The following is a 15,282-nucleotide window of genomic DNA, read 5'->3' on the forward strand; positions in this document are numbered from 1 at the left end:
AGATGTCTGAACAAACTGTGTTTGTGTCAACAAAAGTGAGTCCTGGCCTGCGACAGACAGAGCAGACAAATGGCTTTGGAGAGGCATAACCAAGGATATGAGAGGAAAGAGGAGAGGAGGCCATTCCCCTGTGGCTGCTTGGCTTCCAATACAATTCACCCCAAATTTGACGAGGAAATGAAATGGGCTCTCCCCTCCCCTTCCCTCTGTACAATACAATTAATTCCCTGTAAGATGCTTGCTTTTAGACCCAAGAGAGAGACACGATAATGTAGGATTTATTTGCTCTAAACAAAGAGGCTAGGGTTGGCTGAGTCATAACGCTTTACTCTCCACCTCAGCTGGCTGTTTGTCTTTCTTTCTGTCTGTATCTCTCTGTCTCAATCTCTTTCTCTCTGTCTCCACCCTGGCTGTCCTGCCACTTGGTCATTATTTTCATTCTTGTCTTGCTGGCTGTGGATGCCATGTAGGATGGAGCATGTGAAACATCTGAGCTTATTGTGCAACTGCTTTGATGAAGCACAAGTTGTGTGAGCTGCTGTAGAAGCTGAAGCACCCCTAACCATCTAGCAATGCAATGCATGCAATCATGTTCTCACCTGGCAGTAACATCTGTCCTGAGTTATCCAGTCACAAATGGACAGCTCTAAGTACAGATGTAGGGTGCATTGAGGACACATTGAGATCTGATCACTCAGAACACATTCGGATGTGGCCTCTTTCTTTTAACTGTGTGTACGTGAATGTTGCCTGGGCCACACTGAAGGACCACCTACTCAACTGTAAGCGGAAGTATGTACTCATTCGCAGAGATCTGACACCAGCCGGCCGTGTCTGCGGCACGGAGGTCCCCGGGTGACCGCCAGTAGAATATAACCTTGTTTTTAGTTTCATCAAATGTACCCTAATTTACGAATATGTAGGATATTACTACAGGCATTCATGTTCTTACGTCGCAACGTCTGCTGTTGCTATTAAGAAGACGGCAAGCCTGAGTGGTCAGAGTGAGCAAGGAACAGCTATGAAACAGTTTCATTTCCCATAAATTCTTCACAATTAAAGGTCCCCATTATTTTGTTATTTGAAAGCATTTATTATGAAGCAGCAAAATCAGGAAATGTTGGGTCTTGATCAGCAAACGGTAAAATAAAGCAGATATCTGAAAGTACAAACAGGGACGCAGGAGAGAAACTGAACTTCAAACCGAAGAGATTCAGTTAGAAGCTACATAACTACTGAGAGCTGAACACACAGAGACTTTTAAAAACGTCTTTCTCTCCTGCACAGGTCCGGTAGACCGCCGGTGGCAGCCTTATTTTTAGGTTCATAAAATGTACACAACAATCTGGACATACTAAACACATACCGCCGTCGGGAAAACAATAGTTGCGTCCTTCGGCACACAGACAGATTGTAGTTAGCGCTTTTTCATTAGTCATTGCACGTTTCTGTTATAATGTATGATTTATGTGAGAGTAACAACGGAAATGTACACACACACACAACAATAACAAAAAGCCTTTTTCATTAAAATATGCAGGCTATTTATATTCAAACGGTAATGATGTACGTGTTTATTTGCGTATTAAGCTGGAAAGTGAGATCCGATCACAAGTGGCCACTCAAGACGCATGTGAAGACACATTCTAAGGCCAGGTGAGAACTGGCTTATAGAGCTGTCCAATTGTCATGGGATCACTCAGGACATATGGGACTGCCAGGTGAGAACAAAGCCTCGGTCTGTCCCCTTTGGCCGTCTCTGTGGTGTGATAAGGCCAGCTTAGGGACACATTAGGCGAGGCAGAGTGTTGAGATCAAATGGGATTGTGGAGGATTTCTAGGGACACAAGGCTCTGGCTTTGGGAATCCTCTTCGTTTACCCCCCTGAGAGGAAGCCAGGCATGGTACAATATTCATCACCACTGTTCGCACAGCCACAGCATGTAGCACCACGCCTCTGTCCAGCCTGGCAGCCAGGGCAGAAGGAAGAAAACAGAAAACAAACAGCCATCTCCCATGTCAAAGTTAGGTTTAGGCATGAAAACGACTTGGTTAAATTTACAGAACCTTTATAATCTGGATTAAGGCACAAGTATACTTCAGTATGAGAACTGCTAGATGGATGGTCGAATAGCTTAGGAAACGTGAACGCCTTTCATTGCCTTGCGATAGTCCAGACGAAAAATAAAATTATTGCCTCATTGTGATCAATTTCCAGAGTTGTAAAATCCAGTCTCATAGTATTATAAACAGCTGTGCATAGTCATAGATCTTTTTCTCAAACCGACCTTCCTGGGTCCTATTTCATCACTTTGCCGGTACCTTAAACAGTACGCCACCAACACAGCCCCTTGCTTTGTTTCAATACAGGGCCACACTGTCTGAGTGGCCGCTAAACATCATCATGGTTCATTTAAATGAATGACCAATGCTGTTTTTTGGCATCCTATGATGATATGCCTCATCACGCTACCACTGCTACATTCATACCACCAGCTGTAATGATACGACAATACTCCTCCTGCACCCAATCCTGGCTTTTACGTAGGATGGGGTTTTGGGGCAGCACTGTATATGAGTAGGTCTGTTTTATAAATAACATTAAGGTATTTATTTGTGCTGTGTCGGAACTCCAGTAAACAGTGGACAGCGGCAGTTTAGATTTGGCTTGGGCTACTTCCCAGAAAAAAAAAGAAGTGAAGGAGTGTGGGGGTTAGATTGAGGCGAGAGACAGTGAGGAAGGAAGTAAGCAAATTCTGTGTGATTGATAAAGGCCTGTGACCCTTTCACACACAGCCTGTAATGCACAGATGACTAGGCATGCACACACTCACACACGCGTTTATTCACAGGCAGTGACACACACAAACCCTGTAATTGAATATCGTGCAGAAAGCAAACATTCTCCTGTAAACATATCATCTGTCACTTCTATAGCTTAATCCATATCCTTTACGCCAAATGGAGAAACACACGTGTGCACACACACACCCCTGCAGCCTGTCAAACAAACAAATGAGGCTGGAGTCCCTGTGAAAGTCATCACCATGACCATCCCAGCTTCATCATCACGTTAGCCTGCTCCATTACACAGCAACACGATCTGGCCTGAAATCAATTAGCTGGCCATGCTAGCACCGTGAAGTGTACACTCCCCAATCTTTGTTTTGGTTTGATGGAAAAACAATGTCTAGCGCCCAGAAGGGAGTTTTAGATGTGTGGGCGCCACGTCTCTGACCAGATGAAAGATGCTTTGTATCCGTTCTGTGAGGGAAATTATTTAAGTGTTCAAGGATTTATTATTGTCATTTTACAAAACAGTATTGCTCAATTGAATTTGTTTTAGCCCCCTCCACGCAACACACAGAAAATGTATAAACAGATCTTCAAAGTTTTTAAAATAAGACTAGATTATAAAATGTTATAGAACAAACTATATATATATATATATATATATATATATATATATATATATATATATATATATATATATAAGTAGCACTAAAGGAAGAAATTAAAAGGAAAACTAAATTACAATTGACATTGACAAGGGATATATACAGTTACATAAGATTACATACATACATACATACAATTGGGACACAGTTATGTCAAGCTAATGACAAGCATCTTGTTGTCCATTCAAAGAGCAAAACCCACCACTCAGTATTTCAAACCGGTCTCAACTCACAGCTTCTTGTAATTTTTTTTTTTTAAATGCCCATATTTTAACCTGAAATGAATTCAACTATTCATGTGCACAACAACACACCACACTCATAATGATCATGCATACGCCACACTTGTACAAATATAGTTCATACATACAGGCTGTCAGAGTACGCCTCCTCATTTGTCAGCAAACACACCCTTTCAGGGGTCTGCTTAGTGTTAAATATATGGCCTCCTTCTAATCAGTGTCCCCTTCAGGCCATTATTAATGCTCTCTTTAAACCAACAGCAAGACCAGGGAGGGATTGTTTTCAATGCAACTTCAATTCCCCTTCTCTTTTCACCTCCACACCCTCTTTTTCTGCGACATTTATTAGTGCAGCAGAACCTTCAAAAGACATCCAGAGCTAGGGACAAACCATGCCCGCATGACTGGCTTCCTTCTTAACATTTGCTCTCAAATTGTTAAGAAGGTCACATATATGTATATGGTACATTGTCAAAACCAGCACGTCGATACAGTAAGTTCACTAATCATTGTCAGCTGTTTTCTATCAGCATATTGAATTACTTTCCCCCTCTGCAACTGTGTACATTTGCAGTCAGCCTGAATGAGTGATGGTCTTTTTTTTTTTTTACACACACCAAACTTTATCTGAGATATAAAAGCATCTCCTGTCCTGTGCTTCAAATGTACTCACTGTCTCTTAATCTCTTTATTATCCCCTTGGAGTAAATTGGACATAGAAAACTGACCATTGCTTGCCATTTGTTCCATTCTTGTGTCCCATGTTGGACTTCACCTCTCAACGATTTGTCTCTCAATTATTTTTGTCCAGTGCTTGGTCTGACCAGGTTTCCTTTATCCAGATGAAGACCATCTTCATGCAAGTTTCTGAATATGACTCTGATACAGTCTAATAATGTTGCCGAAGAAGTGCTGACATTGATACTTCATGTCTGATCAGTTTGACCACACTGTTTTTGCTATCAATATTACACAGGTGTTCATCTGAGATCTTGTGTGACCCTATGTGGCATATTTCTGTGCCCTTTGAACGGCATCTTGTCTTATTCCGGTCTTTTCTATTGACTTGCCAGCAGAACAGAACCATCTTAGATCACTGAGGTGACCTTGCTGTTGTACAGTCCCTATATGGGTTCGACTTCCTCATTCTCTCATAAACTCATATTTTGGTGTCTTGTGGACAGTTTCTGAGGGAGGTTTGGGACTACTCCGAAAATATTCAAAATACTATGAAAATACAGTGTAATACTAAATATAATTTCTTCATCGCCGTCACCTCTACTCTTCAGCGCAGCATGCACTGCCGGCATGTGACACACATCCACAAATCCTGCGCTTGTTTATTTGGATTCTAAGACCACACACGTTGATGTGCCAATATGCCACTGCCTTATTTCTGAGCAGAAAATCTGCAATGGTATCACATTCAGTCCCTGGATTGGAACAACCCAGCTACCTTGACTATTTTTTCTCTATGTAAAGCACTTCCAGTTTGTGCTATGTGTGCCAATTTACGTACTTTAAATGGTGGTTGACACGCCTTAGGTGAAGTGTTTGTGTCTCTGATCCTGTTTAGACTGCAGTCCTGCACTTTAAAAATCTGTGGTTGTATATGGGTTTATGTATTGTTGTATATGTTCATGCAAGCCCTGTTTGCACACCACAATCTAACAAACCAGCATACTTAGCCCCCAAGAAAACACATGCACACACACACACGATCCATGTGTGTTTACCTGATCTGTGTGCAAACATGAACTGTGCCATCAGCACTCTGGCCTGTGACACGCAAGCATATGGCACAAGTATCACTCTATGACAATATACTGTAATGAAGGACACATGTATATAAGACATTAGTATGTATACTGTATATACAAAAGCCTTACCATAGTCACACCCTCTCTTATTCTTTAATACACCGATAGCTTGAACAGTCGCAGTCAGTGTTCCAGTTATCCAAAATGGGATAACTTTGAGATTAAGGCTCTGTGCATGCCAATCATGTTCTTCACCAAACTGGGAAAACCATTACTTTATGGAACTGTTGGAAGCAGACAATTATCTAAAATCATCGCTGTATGCTCTAGGATTGAGTTTTTGCTCTAATTAGAACTAATGGGTTTTTCCATACAAATGTGCTGGCTTGGTTTGGCCTGTCGCATCAGCCCAGCATGGCAGGGGTGTGTCTTCAGTGCCGGAGAGTCGGTGACCTTTGTACCTCCTCCGAGACATTTTTTTTTTGGTGGATGTGAGAACTGAATTCTAGACTCCATTTTAGAGTTCAGGGTTTGAACATAAATATTAAGGTTAGGGTTATGCTTCAAGGAAACCTCTTTTTGTGTATGTGTCTGTGAGAGAGTGTATGTGTGTGTGATTGTTGGATGACATGGTGCTGAGACAGACACATACAAGCCATAGCTTGCAGTTAAAGCATTAAGCCTAATAGTGAGCAAAGCACTTTGCCTTGAATTAGCTTAGTGGGTGGTACGTGTGTGTGTGTGTGTGTGTGTGTGTGTGAGTGTCAGGGTAGTCTGTGGACTCGTCTGCAATTAACTGCGTACAGGTTAATGCGTCCTCATATCTGAATGCCATATGTTTTGGTGTGTGCACACGTGTTAGTGTGTGTGTGTGGTAGTGAGTAAAGTGCCTGAAGGCAGACCCCGGTATTGATGGGGATTACTAACACTTAACCGACACCACTGAGACTGCAAAGGGACTAAATGATTTAGAGGCAGTGGCCTTAATGTAATGAAAGAAAGGCCAAGAACACACATATACACACACATACCTACATTTGGGTGCTAATCCTGTGAGCTTACATCTCCATTAACACTAAAACTGCACCACAAACCTACTCCGCCAGCTAGCTAGCACTCTGTGTTTCCCTGAGGATATCAGAGACACTCTCTCTCACTCTCTGTCTCTCTGACACACACATACAGACACACACAGCCTTAAGGGATGTCAGTGTGGGTTCACAGCAGAGTCATAGAAGTATGTGGGAAAGTGAAAGTCTATTAAAAGTGTGTTTCTGTAAGTAATCTATATAACATGTGAATAGTGTCATTGCACTTGAGTATGAATTAATGAATGTTCTCTGCAATAACACCATGCTGCAATATACATAGAATATAAGATTGAACTGATGTACTGACCTTTCAATGCCATTTAAGGCTGATATGATGGAGGTTCCCCCTAACCACAGCTGCAAAAAACAGGCTGAATTGTATTTTCTTTGTACATTTAATGTCTCCAACATATTACATTAATCTACAACTAATTTAAAGTCATACATGAAAATCACTCACCTTTCGGCGAAATTCGCCGTTTTGAAACCAAAATAGGTGACCTACGTGAATCGTGTAGATTCGATAAGAAAATGTTTGGGGGGGGGGGTGTTAGGATTCAGTGAACTGCGAACAGGTGCGCATGCCAGAAGGGAGCGCGAGTGCTGGATTTAACCAATCATCGAACTTCCACTTACCAATGAAACGAGTTCTAGCCAATCAGATGCAAAGCAGGGCAGGTCTTTGCCGAAATGCGAGAGTGCGGTGCCGGTGTGGTCTCCGTGGTAACGCGGCTAAAAAAAATGGAGGCAAAGTTTATCAAACTTGGAGCATGTAGATACAGCTTTAATTGAGAAAGGAGTTAAAAACAAATGGCGCTGGGCATGAATAGAGGACAAGAGGAAAAGGGTGGAGACGGGAAGCTGTTTAGCACTTTGCCTCAAATTGAGGGAGCCGGGTGCTTGCATCTGCAGTGCATGTTCAAGGAAGATACTGTACGGCAGCAGCGGTAAGAAAGTGCTTGCTAGTCATTAGATGCTAGTCACAAAGCTTCGGTCCGTGCACGCTGTCATACGAGTACATTACCGGCAACGACGGCTACCACTGCGACTGCTCCTTCACTGACCGACCATGTTTGTGATACAAACAATATGTGTGTGCACGTTCATAGCGGAACACAATTTGTCATTAACGATGGCCACTGTGTAAAAGCTATCTGAAGCCCAAACTGCCTTGACAAAGCTGTCTGTTTGGAATCAGCATGGCAGTTATTTAAACATAACGGCCTTGTCCCAGAGTTTAGACGTCGAGCTAAATGAAAAGCTAAACAATGCAAAGTTTTTAATAAATGTAAATAAAGCAGCTAATATCAACATGTACAAAATCATGAATGTACTAATTCTCTTTTTTGATGATGACCTGGCCAAAGTAACACAACATCTAGAAAGTTTTGTTTTCACAATGATTCATTGAAGGATTATAATATTATTGCAATATGTAAATCTACATTGACTCTTAATTTAACATATGGTTGGAAGAAGTAAAAATTGATCCAAAACTGGGGCGGCCTCTAGCTCACCCAGTAAGAGCGTTCGCCCCATGTTGGCTGAGTCCTGCAGCGGTGCGGGTTCGAGTCTGACCCGCTGCCCTTTGCTGCGTGTCATCCCCCATCTCTCTCCCCCTTTCCAGTCTATCCACTATCAATAAAGGGAAAATGCCTCAAAAAAGAATCTTTAAAAAAAAAAAATGTATCCAAAACTTTTTAGTTTTTAAAAATTATGACTTTTATTATTGTGTAATGTCAGAAGGACTTTAACTGTTTTGCCAGTCAAATTAACTTTAAAAAGTTTCATGCTCAGGATTTTTTTTACTTTGAGCCCTGCTCATGGCTGAAGTTAAGTTTCTCCAGCTCTCCCCAGATTGGCAAAAAATGCATCTCAAAATGCATCAGATTGATGCTTTAAAATATGGAATATTTCAAATTTTCTTCGCCCCTAGAGGGGTAATATCCTTCTCACCTTTTTCACCCCTGACCCGTTTTCATGCCTGTAAAGTAGCAAATACACTTGGTAAAAACGTAATGCCACTCAGATTATTATTTTCATCATGCATTACCTTCCTCATAAATGCACCTTTTTATATTTTAAATAGTGCATCTTTTACATCCATGTTTGCTTGCTACCAGTCTTCTTTTTCATTACCTTTGTTGGTGCATTGCTTAGTTTGTGGCCACATCCCATCAATCAGCCAGAATAGCGTGAAACCAACAGTGGGATGTAAATTGTGGCACTCACTTGCATGCATGTGCGTCCTTGTACAATACCAAAAACAGAAACCCCCTCATAAAAACGTTGCTCCATATCACTACTAGTGGTCAAAAGCTCCACATGGTACCTTTAAGCTAGCGGTTCTCAAACTTTTTTGTCATGCACACTTCAGAAGCTAAAAGAATTTCATGATTCATGATATAAATATATGTTTTGTAGGAGACAGGCTGTCTCAGACAGGCTTGTTTGACAAGCCTGTCTCCTACAAAAAGTATATATAAAAAAAACTGCCTCCTGAACGCAGATGAACCATCGGTCAAAAATGTGCTTTGACTACTTGCCTTTCCTTGTGAAAAGTATTTTTTATTTGTTAGGTTTCCTTGCTATCATCTGTTTTTTAACAGCTTGTTGTTATGGTTATCACTCTTACCTTTGACTCTCGTCAAATAGCAAATCACAGAAGGTTCCAGGTTCCTCTCATTAAAATGCAGCCCAATGTAACACCAACATTAACTACTCTTCAAAATGACCATGAAGTTGAATTGACATCTCTCTGGTGGAGTCTTAACAAAACCTGAACATTATATAAGCTTTACAAATACAGAATATGTTGCAAAGCTGTTGTATTGGATCACATTAGATTTTAGAGGTGTGCCTAATAACTCAGTGTAGTTCCCACCTGAACTCCCACCTGATTTACGATCTATTTGTTAGTAACAGCCTGTTCCTGTTTTCTCAGTGCCTGCCTTCCGAGTAACATGAGTACACACGCTCTCTCTCCCACACACACACACAAACACACACACACACACACACACACACACACACACACACATGCACGCACCATTACATATTTTACAGCACCCATAATAAAGGAATTAGTTTGATCAGCCCCCTTGCACTAAAGCCTAATTGAATTAGCATTAACCAGGCATTAGCATCTTAACTGCACAGGTAACCCAGAAACAGTGGCATGAGGACTTAGAACATTATTCCTTCACCTGTGTGTGTGTGTGTGTGTGTGTGTGTGTGTGTGTGTGTGTGTGTGTGTGTGTGTGTGTGTGTGTGTGTGTGTGAATGGGTAACAGCTTTATGGAAAAAAGCTAGGTCAAGGTGTTGGTCCACCAGAAGCCTCAAGAAATAGCTTCAAGGCTCAATAGGCCTCATGCAAGAACATTTTTCTGTTCTTATCCTAAATCTCTCTTGAGCAGTTTTCACATATGAATTCCGGAAAATGTCCTAGGAATCAGGCCCTTTTCTCACATGTCGGATGCTTTCTCACTTACTGGAAATACCCCGTTTGGTTTAGGCGAAGGGTGGCGCTGGGTAGAGCGTGCCGCAGACAGGACATGATGCGGATTACACTGGTCACAGAGCCGTTCGTAATTTGGTCATAAACAACCCAGTCTCTTGCCATTCCTTGAATTTGTCTGACGAATTCGGCTTTTAGTTTTCTGCAGTTTTTATTGGAACAGTTTTCTACTGAAGAAAAAGTTCAGTGAATCATCATAATGAATGGCCACAGTATTACAGTAAAGCACTGATGCTAGTATGTGTTTGAGAGGCAATTGTGATGTGTGTTCATATCCAACTGTGGCACCCTAAGCCCCTGTTGTAAGGGTATACACACACACACACACACACATCATCCCGCCGCAGTGTGATTAAATCTTTAAGGAAAGTAGCACTGGCTGAAGGGATAAGTAGGGCCAGTATGTGGGGACGGACAGCTGGGTGGAGAGTGGCTTTTAATCCTGCTGGGTTTTAACATGATGGAGAGAAAAAACAGCAATCCATGGCATGTGTTTTGAATCCTGTTCCTGCCAATGTCACATTTTCAAAGATTTAAAAAGAGAAATTAAAAAGAATAAAAAAAGTCAGTGAACACATTTGGACTAGGACATATACCTGGGTACTGGCGGGGTTTTAAAAGGATTGAAAAAGTATTCTAAATAGTATTCTAAAAATAATGCCTCAATGTTATTGTCCTTTTGTAGGATTCAATAAATATCGTAACGTCATAAATAAATGTTTTGTGTGTGTGTTTTACAGTTTACTCCGTTTGGTGGGACTTGGATGTTATATGTCAGAACAGGTTCTAATTAGGTCAGTTTTTTTTGCTTTACTCTCTTGACCGTGCGCGAGCTCTGGCCTGAGTCTGGCGTAAGTCACGTCAGGAAAGAAAACAAAACGTCTTGCACCGTGCTACTATCAAGCTAACTGTTCAGTTTGAACAAAAACTGAACATTACAACCTTCATGAAGGTGGGATTTGTTGCAGGCCTGTTGTATTAGACTTCATTATTTTTAGCCAGATCAGGATTTCACATTAGGAAGGGGTTTCTCCAGAGCCAGTATGGGAAAGAGAAAATATTACAGTGACCAATAACTCTTTTAATGTATTGAGGGCATGTGTAAGATAATATTTAAAAAAAAAAAAAATGATATCCTGTTACAAATGAAAGAAATCATGTAAAAAGGTACTATTTATTTTCAGTCTGTATGATCCTAGGTACATGAAAGCATTTGGGAGCATTATTTATGTCAACAAATTCAACTCCAATCAGAAAAAAACTTTTTTTATACCACAATGTCTTGCTCTTCTCCAGGAAAGACTGATCATAAATTTAAATTATTTTCCATAATAAAACAGAGCCGAGTATTAACCCAACTATCAGCAAACAGTAGTTTCAGTCTTAAACTATCAGTATCGGCCTTCAAATAACCATATTGGTCAAAGCCTGGTCTGATAAACGTAAAGCTCTTCCTAACCTTCTGCCAAGCTCTTATCATCCAGAAAAGCCACCGCTGTCAAAACCTTTGATCTGCCTAGCTCACCGGCTATCAGGGAGCAGACTACTGTGTGTGTGTGTGTGTGTGTGTGTGTGTGTACATACCCTGAGGCCTGGCCAATCTCAGTCCTGCCACAGGCCGGTGACAGGTGCTAATGCTGGGGCGAGAGCCTGCACGGGCCTCCATGCTCCCTACTGTGATAACACTGACCAACCTCCAAAAGCATACAAACACACACACTCACTCTCACACACACAGTGGCTTAGCTTCCTGATAACTTTGCTGCACTTCAGAAGCAGCCGTGTGTGTGTTGGATTGATTTTTCAAAGGATTCCCCTTTAGTGCCAGCAGGCCCTCCATCAAAGCTGGCCATGAGAGCCTGTTAGGTGTGTGTGTGTGTGTGTGTGTGTGTGTGTGTGTGTGTGTGTGTGTGTGTGTGTGTGTGTGTGTGTGTGTGTGTGTGTGTGTGTGTGTGTGTGTGTGTGTGTGTGTGTGTGTGTGTGTGTGTGTGTGTGTGTGTGTGTTTAAAACAACAGTCCTGTGCCTTCGAGGTGATATGATGTTATTATGTCCTGCACAATAGTTGATTTAATGCTGGATGTGTGTGTATATGTGTGTTTTTGTAAAGGCTGAATTGAATTTTGTAGCTGTAAAGGTCCATCTGGACAGCATAGCTTAGGGTTACCGAGTGAACCCTAAGCTTTGCTTATGAACATACAATGTGCTAAAACCTCCAGCTGACAATTTGACAGAGGTTTTACATGCCTACATATTTTAAAATGCCATTAAATAAACCTTTTCAAAGCTACCCACACAAGTCTTAGTATGTGGGTGGACTTGTAGAATGGTAGGCTTTAAGCACATTCCAATCAGGCTCTCATGGCATTCATTGCAATAACGTGATTTCAATTATTTGCTACAGTATAAATGATTATGAATGAAACATTCATCAATTCTCTCTCTGATGTTTTATGAGGCTTTCACACCTGCCTCATTTAGTTCAGTTGAATTGCACTAGAGTTTGTTTTCCCCCTTGGTACGGTTCATTTGGGCAGGTGTGAATGCGGCAATCACACTCCAATGCGTACCAACAGCAGACCAAACAAGGTACGCTTTCAAACGAACTCTGGAGCGGTTCATTTGTGAAGTGAACGTGATCTGACCTCGAACAGACCCAACTGCTGGAAGAACTGCACATTTTTGGACTAAACCAGCTGCCATAGTCAGCTGCGCTGTGCTATGATGACAGGGCTACATTCAACCTGTGCAGTTGTCTCTCCAGAGTAGGACTTACAAAAGCGACGTGTTGTCTGCTGGCTTTTTCTCCTCTTTGCTTTTTTTCCGGTAGTTCCGTTGGAATTTTCCCACATATTTAAGGTGCCGTAGGTAGGATTGTGAAGATCCAGGACTTAGCCAAAAAATGTTTAACATCAACAACTTCTCAGTCCCTCCCCCCCTTTCCGCTGAAGCCCAAAACGGTCTCCTAAGCCCCTCCCCCACAAGGGAGAATGAATGCGTGTGCATGAGCAGTGATTGACACGCAGTTAGACACCCCCCCTGGCCATGATTGGTGCATCTGAACAGGGAGCGGTGGATTTTAGCAAATCGCACTACAGGCTGTAGGTGGTGCCAGGGGAGCCAGATTTTTTTTTAAATGACCTGCTTCATGTAGTTCTACTGGAACATAGGGTCAGTTTCAGCAAATATGACAGAAAGTTAGTTTTACTAAAGTCTTACCTACTGCACTTTTAATTTTGACCAATCGAAGAGCAGTTTAGTAAATACGTTCAAAGACACATTTGGCCAATGATGTGAATGTTGTCACGGTACTTGTGTTGTTGCATTTCGTGCAGTCCTGCAGTTTGTTTCACCAATTCATCAACTGATTCGGACCAGAGCAAACAGTGTGGTGTGAAAAGAAACCGAAACAGCTGAAAAATGCTACAATGTATAATTCTTTGCCCTTGATCCGGACCAAATAAACCGAACTACGGAAGTGAAAGCACCCTTAGTCTAGCCAGAAACCAAATACTTTAACCTATTCGTCTTGTGTAGTTACCAGTCAGCCTCAATCTACTGTACTGTATGTCCATCCGTGTATTCTGTATTTCCAGCATGCACACAGAGATACAGACACAGACACATGGATGCTTGTCTTTCCAGGAAAAGAGGATCTCTTCTGTCCTCTTTTGTACTTTTTCCTTTGAAGTCATCCTGTCTGCCTTCTCACTGGGGTTTTGCTGATACCCACAAGACCACTAGAGAAACATTCCTGTGTGTGTGTGTGTGTCTGTCCACTTGTCTGAGAGAGAGAGATAGTTTAGATGAGGTAAGAATATAACATGCGTCCTTTCAAGTTTTTTCAACAAGTTTAAAAAATGCTTTTAGCATTTGTCATTTGGGCCAAGCACTTGATAACTTGATGAGGCAATTAATGTCATGTTAGGGAAGTTGACAGTCATATGAGTCATGTCATTCAAGATTCTACATGATCACTCCAAGGAGACCTTTCAAGGTTCTTTTAGATTTATTATTGTACAATACTGTGATTATTTGAACTTTGTGCAACAAAGCTCTGCTACAAATTTAAGAATATTATGTCTGGAGGTTGGCAAGTATCAACCATAAGTATTCATCATTGACCATGATTATTGATGTGGCTTTTCATCTATAAATGCCTTACATTTGAGAATTTGGCTGCTGAACCTTTTAAACAACATTCCTTAAGGAATAATGACCCACTGACCCCTGTGGTGGGTTAATGGCACAGACCCAGTCTACTCATAAAATGCATGACTTCCCTGGTACCGAATCTCACTCCAAACTAAATTGAAAAGGAGGCCACCCTAAATATGTCCCAGTTCCACATCTGTACTGGATGCACGTTATTGTCAAAATGATATTATGAAGATTGTGTGTTTGTTTGACTCAGTCATTTTCTCTGCCCCGATGTCTGTCACATATTTATCTGCTTGGTAACAAGAAGAGAGATGCTGAAATGCAGAATTGGACTGATGATGATGATGATGATGATGATGATGATGATGATGATGATGAGCAGAAATTAAAGCCATGAGGTCATGTGTTTGTCTCCTTGTTTTTTAGTGTGCTGAGTCACAGGAGCATTTTATTTACATCACCTCTAAATCATCCCTTTCAGCCTTTATCACCTCCTAGTGCTGGCAGGCACAGTGACCAATTCAAATGAACACACTAATAGAATAAACCAGTTATTTTAGTGTCTGCATGCCTGCCTGCCTGCCTGCCTGCCTGTCTTGTCACACACACACACACACACACACACACACACACACACACACACACACACACACATACACACACACACACACAGAGAAAGAGAAACAGGTTGCAGACTCTCTGGCTCCAAAGCACAAGATCTCTCTGATTGCAGAAATTATGGCAGACAGAAAGGAGAAAAGATTAAGGCGAAGTGTAGGTCTGTGTGGATTTGATTTGACAGGCATGAAGATTGTGTTGTGCTTACAAGTTGTTTGTTGTGTGTGTGTGTGTGTGTGTGTGTGTGTGTGTGTGTGTGTGTGTGTGTGTGTGTGTGTGTGTGTATCTCAAAATAAAGAAGTAACTATAGCTGTCGGACAAATGTAGTGGAATAGAAGGTACATTATTTGCTTCTGAGGTGTAGTGGAATAGAAGTAAATAAAGTTGCAAAAAATGAAAGTACTCAAGTAAAGTACAAGTATTTGAACTTAAGTACA

General features: G+C 41.5%; 1 protein-coding gene across 1 annotated transcript in view; it reads left to right on the top strand.

Moving 5' to 3' along the window:
* bcas3 (BCAS3 microtubule associated cell migration factor) overlaps positions 1–15,282 on the top strand; it is a 337,584-nt gene that overhangs the window by 281,749 nt on the left and 40,553 nt on the right. The window lies entirely within an intron of this gene.

Source organism: Sander lucioperca, chromosome 5 (assembly GCF_008315115.2).
Source record: "Sander lucioperca isolate FBNREF2018 chromosome 5, SLUC_FBN_1.2, whole genome shotgun sequence".
NCBI lineage: Eukaryota > Metazoa > Chordata > Actinopteri > Perciformes > Percidae > Sander > Sander lucioperca.